Below are 6,000 nucleotides of genomic sequence, written 5' to 3'. Positions count from 1 at the left end.
ATCCTTAATCCCTGGAGACTGAGAAAGGGCATAAAACCCTGATACTTCTGGTCGAACCTTGAATCTCTCTCTCTCACTGAAGGTCTCACTGAAGGTGAGAGAAGGGGAAACCCCAAAAGCATATGATGGAGAGCTCTCTTATATGGAGTGGACCACAGCTGAAGCATCAAAAGGGAGTTGTTGCTTGGCAACACATTTTGGTTGTTCAAACCCAGAAGAACCCTCAGACTTCAAGAGAGGCATCCTGGGAAACTCCCCAAAGTTAACACCTGTAGACTGCGTGAGGGGTGGGAGGAACAGCGGTGCACGCCAAGTTCTTTGGAGAGTGGTATGGAATGTGGCTGCTTTGTTAGGTAACACCTTGGAAAAAGGCCCCAGCACCTGCGATATCACACCAAAAGTAGCCAGAGGTTTGTGAAGTTGTGAAGCTCTTGAAATTGGAGAAGAGCACACACATGCCTTTATGAATAAGGCCGCACCTGGGCCTCAAACACAGAAGGGAAAATAAAATTGTCAGAGCAAGATCTAATGCGATCTAATGTCAGCTTAGGCCAAAAGAGGGAAAGGTGGCACACGACACCCGCTCAGCAAGGACTTGAGGAAAGAACTGAGCAGCCTATTGGAAACAGTGCGAGGCCTAGTAGGCTTCAGGGTCAGCCACCATCTCCTCAAGTGACTCACCAGCAAATGCGGTTACCAGATACCACTCTCCAATCGGTTTTGTCACAAAACTGGCTACACCAGCAAGGGGGGGGGAGCGCAAAGGATACTGGCTTTCAGGGCTCAGGGACTTCTAGTTGCTGACCGCTACACAGAGGTCTTCACCAGTGCTTGGGGAGATGATATTTTTTCTCCTACATGAACTCAAGGGATGACTTGCCCTTCCTGCCCAGCCTCAAATGATTTGTTGAACAGTGGCGCCGGCAAATATCTCATCTCTGAACTGTGTGGCAGTGAAAAAAGGGATGAAGGCCCTCGTGCTCTCTGCTCCCCTCCCAGTTGGGATTAAAATGTCATGGGAAACAGCTTCTTGGCAAACAGTGTGAGCAGATAGCTACACTTCTGTTCATCCATGCTTAAAATCTCATTCTGCCTCGCTTCCCACCCAACCCCATCTTGCTTTACCCTCAAGCCTCTATGAACCTTGAAGTACAGGGTTGGTGGTAGTGGAAAGTTGGCTTCAGACCACTCTCTGAAATGAGAGGAATTCTCACAGAAAAATTCTGCTCCCTTCCCTACTTGGTTCATTCAGAACACCCCCACACTTTCCCCATACAGTTCAGAAGATATGACTGCCATCTTGGAATCTAGTGGTAACCATCATACCCTTCCCTATGTTTTCCTAGTGAGCTGCTGGTGGTCGTAACTGTAGACTAGATAATTTGAAATATTATTGCTGATGCAAGTCCCTTGCGTTGGCCTATGAGTGTTATGAAAGTACCATCAGGCACTTTCGCGCCACCCATAGAGGAAGGAGGCCGGTGCATTAATGTGCACCGGCCTCCAGACACCAAGCCCTGTTGGGCTGGTGGAAAAGGTAAGCCCACGCCGTCCAAGTCAGGTGCAGAGGTCTGGGGGTGTGGGGAGGGCAGGGAGGAGGTGTTTTAGAGCCTTGAGGAGGACGGGCGAAAGGTGAGCGGGGACAGGGCTAGGATCTGGCACTTAAGCTGGATCCTATCCTCTGTTCTGTGTAGCCCGGAGCAGCTCCATGCTGCTTGGATCTGCACCACCTCCTGAGGTGGTGCAGATCCAAGTAGCACCATTGAGATTGTTGTGGCTTTACCCAAGGTCTAGCCTGGACGCCTTTAAAAGGGGATTGGACAAGTTTCTGGAGGAAAAATCCATTATGGGGTACAAGCCATGATGTGTATGCGCAACCTCCTGATTTTAGAAATGGGTTATGTCAGAATGCCAGATGCAAGGGAGGGCACCAGGATGAGGTCTCTTGTCATCTGGTTTGCTCCCTGGGGCATTTGGTGGGCCGCTGTGAGATACAGGAAGCTGGACTAGATGGGCCTATGGCCTGATCCAGTGGGGCTGTTCTTTTGTTCTTATGTTCTAAGGTAAGGAAAGCACTTCCCCTTGCCCTGGGCTGAGCTAATTTTGACCCCAACCCTACTCTGGACATGAGGCAGGTCTACGGGCCTGCCTTCTTCAGGGCCGGTTAGGATTGGACTGCCTGTTTGTTAAATTGAAGTTCTCTAAAGTCTTCAGCAATTCAAAAAAAGAAAAAAGAAAAGAAAAAAAAAGTGAGATATAGGGCACTCCTAACCAACTTTCCGGCACTGGCATAGCTGTGCCAGCAGGGCATGTGCTGTATCCTGCAGCTGGGGGGCAGTCACAGAGGCCTCCTCAAGGTAAGGGAATGTTTGTTCCCTTACCTTGGAGTTGCACTGCACTAACCTCGGTGCTAGAAAGTTGATTAGGATTGCGCCCACAGTATCCTAACCAACGTTTGAGCACCGATGCAGCCATAATGCAGCACCAAGTTAAGGGAACACACCCTTACCTTGAGGATGTCTCCATGACTGCCCACCACTACCACAGAAAGCGAACACACCCCCCACTGGCATGGCTGCATCAGCACTGGAAAGTTGGCTAGGATTGGGCTGTGAAAAGCAAGTGACCATCAAGTGAAATTGATTGATATAAGCTCAGAATCACAACCACCATCCAAATAGGAACTGAAAATAGGAGTGGCCACCCACAACTATTTAAGCACATGACTTTCAGATAACCAGCACAATGTGCACTTATAAACACATGCTTTTGAAAGTGTGGAAGCGTTTTCTGACTATGCTTGCAATAGTATAACTAAGCGGAGCAAAAAAAAAAATCACACACTCCCTATGCCCACCTCTTTTAAAATAAAGGAAGTCAAGAAAGGGATACATTTTTTTAATGTGTTTTAGCTTTTTTTCAAAAGATATTTATGAGATTCTGCAAGACATGTGCACAGGAAACATTAGTGCAACACCTCTAGGAAAACTCGAACAGCAGTACAAAATATATACCCATTAAAAATTAAAGCATACACTGTGTTATGTACAAGTTAAAAATCATATACAATCAGGTCAGCAATACAACAAAAAAGTTATCTACACAACTTTATGGGAACAATGGACATAAATAATATAAATATCTATTCTCTCCCATCCTAAATAGCTGTACATTTTGAGGTAGGAAAAAAGCACCCCATATCTTCCCTTAAAAGTATTAACAGCTTTGTTGAAGTCAATACCTTGAATCCAATACAATTTGTTAAACAAAGACAAGAATCCTTCCCTTTTGTATACCCACAATGTATTGTTCTGCAGTCGCATCTGCACTAGAATTGAAAATGACACACAGACAGGCTGCATTTGGATTCCTGCCTTCCCTATGGGATTTCTAAAGTCTGCCTCTGCAGATATCTCTTTCTTGTCCAGAAAACATATAAATGGGGGGGGGGGGGGAGAGAAATTGCCTCATATGAAATTATTAAAATTTTTCATTTTCCAATTTATATAGGACTTAAGTAAGCCTAAGGGCTAGTGCCTATCTTTTTAGGAACGAAGGGCCCAATTCTATTCAACTTTCCAGCACTGATGCAGACATGTCAATGGGGCATGTGCTGCATCCTGTGGTGGGGAAGCAGTCATGGCAACCTCCTCAAAGTAGGGGAATGAGCTGGAAAGTTGGATAGGGTTGGGCCCTAAGGCTCCAATCCTATTCAGTGGTGGACCTAAAGGCGGGCAAGAGGGGCAAACAACCCGGGCACTGCCCCTCTGGGGGCACTACCACGAACCTTACCCCCCGCCACCCATTTGTCTTTTTTTTTTTTTTTTTAAGCAAAAGGAGCCAGCAGCTCTGCCAGCTTCTTTCATTTTTAAAAAACCCTCCTCCCAATGGGGAAGGGGCGGCTCAGAATCACTGCCACAGAGGCAGCAAGGTAACGATTTAGCACTGGACTGGGCCACACCCCCCCACCTTTATAGGAGGAGAGGAAACAGGTGGCCTAGAGAGTCAGCGTGCTGGGAGTTGCCTCTCTCTGGAGGATAGGAGAGGGCGGCCTAAAGAGTCAATGTGCTGGGAGCTGTTCCTGGTCACATGTGAGGGCCCCGAAAGGCAAGGAGAGGAGTGTGGCCTCAAACGTGGTGGGAAGTGGCACACATCTTCCCCAATTTCAGATGAGATACGTGTCACTTCCCTGGGTGCGACAGAGCCTTTTGTGCCACTTCTAAGTGGCATGAAAGGCTCCATTGGAATGCTTTAGGGCCACTGGATGTGGCGCCCAGGAGGTGAGTGCCTCCTGCCTCCTGGAAGCGGTGCTCACCTCTATGCTGGGTACCACTACCAGTGGCTACAGTACTCTGATGGAGCCCTTTGCGCTACTCAGAAGCAGTGTGAAAGGCTCCATTGCAGCCTGGGCTGCCTCTTTCTTCCCCCTTTTTTTTCAAAGGTGGTGTCAGCTGCATGGAAGTAACTGCAGTGACGATGATGTCACCACAATTACTTCCAAATCAGGGGCGGGGGGGTGGTGGCAAAGGCAGAGGTGGCCCCGGGTGGGGGAAAGCCCAGGACCACCTCTGATCCTATTCACATTTTCCTGGGAGTAAGCCCCATTGAATAGAATGAGACTTCTGAGTAGACATGTGTAGGATTGGGCTGTACATATTATTAACTATTGTGGTTCTTTGCCTTGTATTCCAAGCCAGCCAAAGCTTGCACAATCTGCAAGTCACCTGCAAGTCACCAAGTTGAATACAGCTCATCAGCCATGCAAGTCTCTGTATTTTTTTCCTGCTTGCCTGGGATGGCAAAGGGCGAAATCCTAACCAACCTTCCAGCACTGACATAGTTGTGCCAATGTGGTGCACACTGTATCCTGCAGTGGGGAGGCAGTCAAGGGGGAATCTTCAAGGTAAGGGCATGTTTGCTACCTTACCTTGGGGCTGCATAGTGGCTAGATCAGTGCTGGACAGTTGGTTAGGATTGCGCCCAAAAGTGCATGTCGAGGTGGGAGAGTGGAGGCTATCAAGCATCTGGCAGACCACAACACATGGCTGCTAGGATGTGCAGCTTGACAGTTGAATGGATGTCCAGCCGGACAGCTGTGCAGGCTGCTCCACCATATATTTTGGCTCACTTGCCCGAAAGATCTGGAGTTATTCAGCCCTACAAGCCACATGGTGTGATAGTAAAATACATTATAGACCAAGTGCAGCCTCCAGGATGTAGACTGTTGGGGGGAGGGGAAGAAAATAAACTGATTTTTCTTTTTTCCTTTTGTCTTTGATCTAACAATCTAGCACCAAGTGTCCTGAAGTCCTGTGGGAAATGTTAGAAGAAAAATTTTCTTTAAGGATTAGTAGGACTAGCACATAAATAATGGGTCAGCTCATGCTCAATTATCAGAATATTTAGAGTGATTAAGAATCAAGACCAATTAAAGTCCAACTGGCAATAGTGTGGAGATTATAATTGCCTCAGTGGGATTTAGGATCTAAAGGAACACTAGCAAATGAAAGCCTTGATTAAGATAAACACCTACATGGCTGGTAGCCAAGAGAACTGGTTGGAATAGAAAGAGGTGGTGTCCACAAACCCATTACATTATGGGTCCATCATGGCCACTTGTACCAGGTGACACAAACCCTAGCGACATCAATGGTTCTGCTCCTTCCTATCTGTTTAGCCTACCTTCCTGCTGTTTAAGCTCATCTCTTATCAGACAAGCTTCTGCTGGCACATGAATGTCAGTTTCCATCACAAGGCCCCTTCCTCTGCTACTCAAGGGTTTCTATACACCAGGGAGGGACTAATAAATCACCACTTTGTCTCTTGTGTAGTTCATGAGGGCCACACAAAACAAGGCTGTAAAACTCATTCCTTACCAAACTGTATGCAGTTCCCCTAAGTGCTCAAACATATTTTTGTGCCCTATTTTCAACAAGTACCTGGAGGACCAAAAGCTGCTAACCTGCAAGATTTGCAAGAAAACCTAATCTATAACCAAAT

The sequence above is a fragment of the Tiliqua scincoides genome, chromosome 5 (assembly GCF_035046505.1).
Source record: "Tiliqua scincoides isolate rTilSci1 chromosome 5, rTilSci1.hap2, whole genome shotgun sequence".
NCBI lineage: Eukaryota > Metazoa > Chordata > Lepidosauria > Squamata > Scincidae > Tiliqua > Tiliqua scincoides.
The sequence above is the reverse complement of the archived record's forward strand: the minus strand, read 5'-3'. Positions refer to the sequence as shown.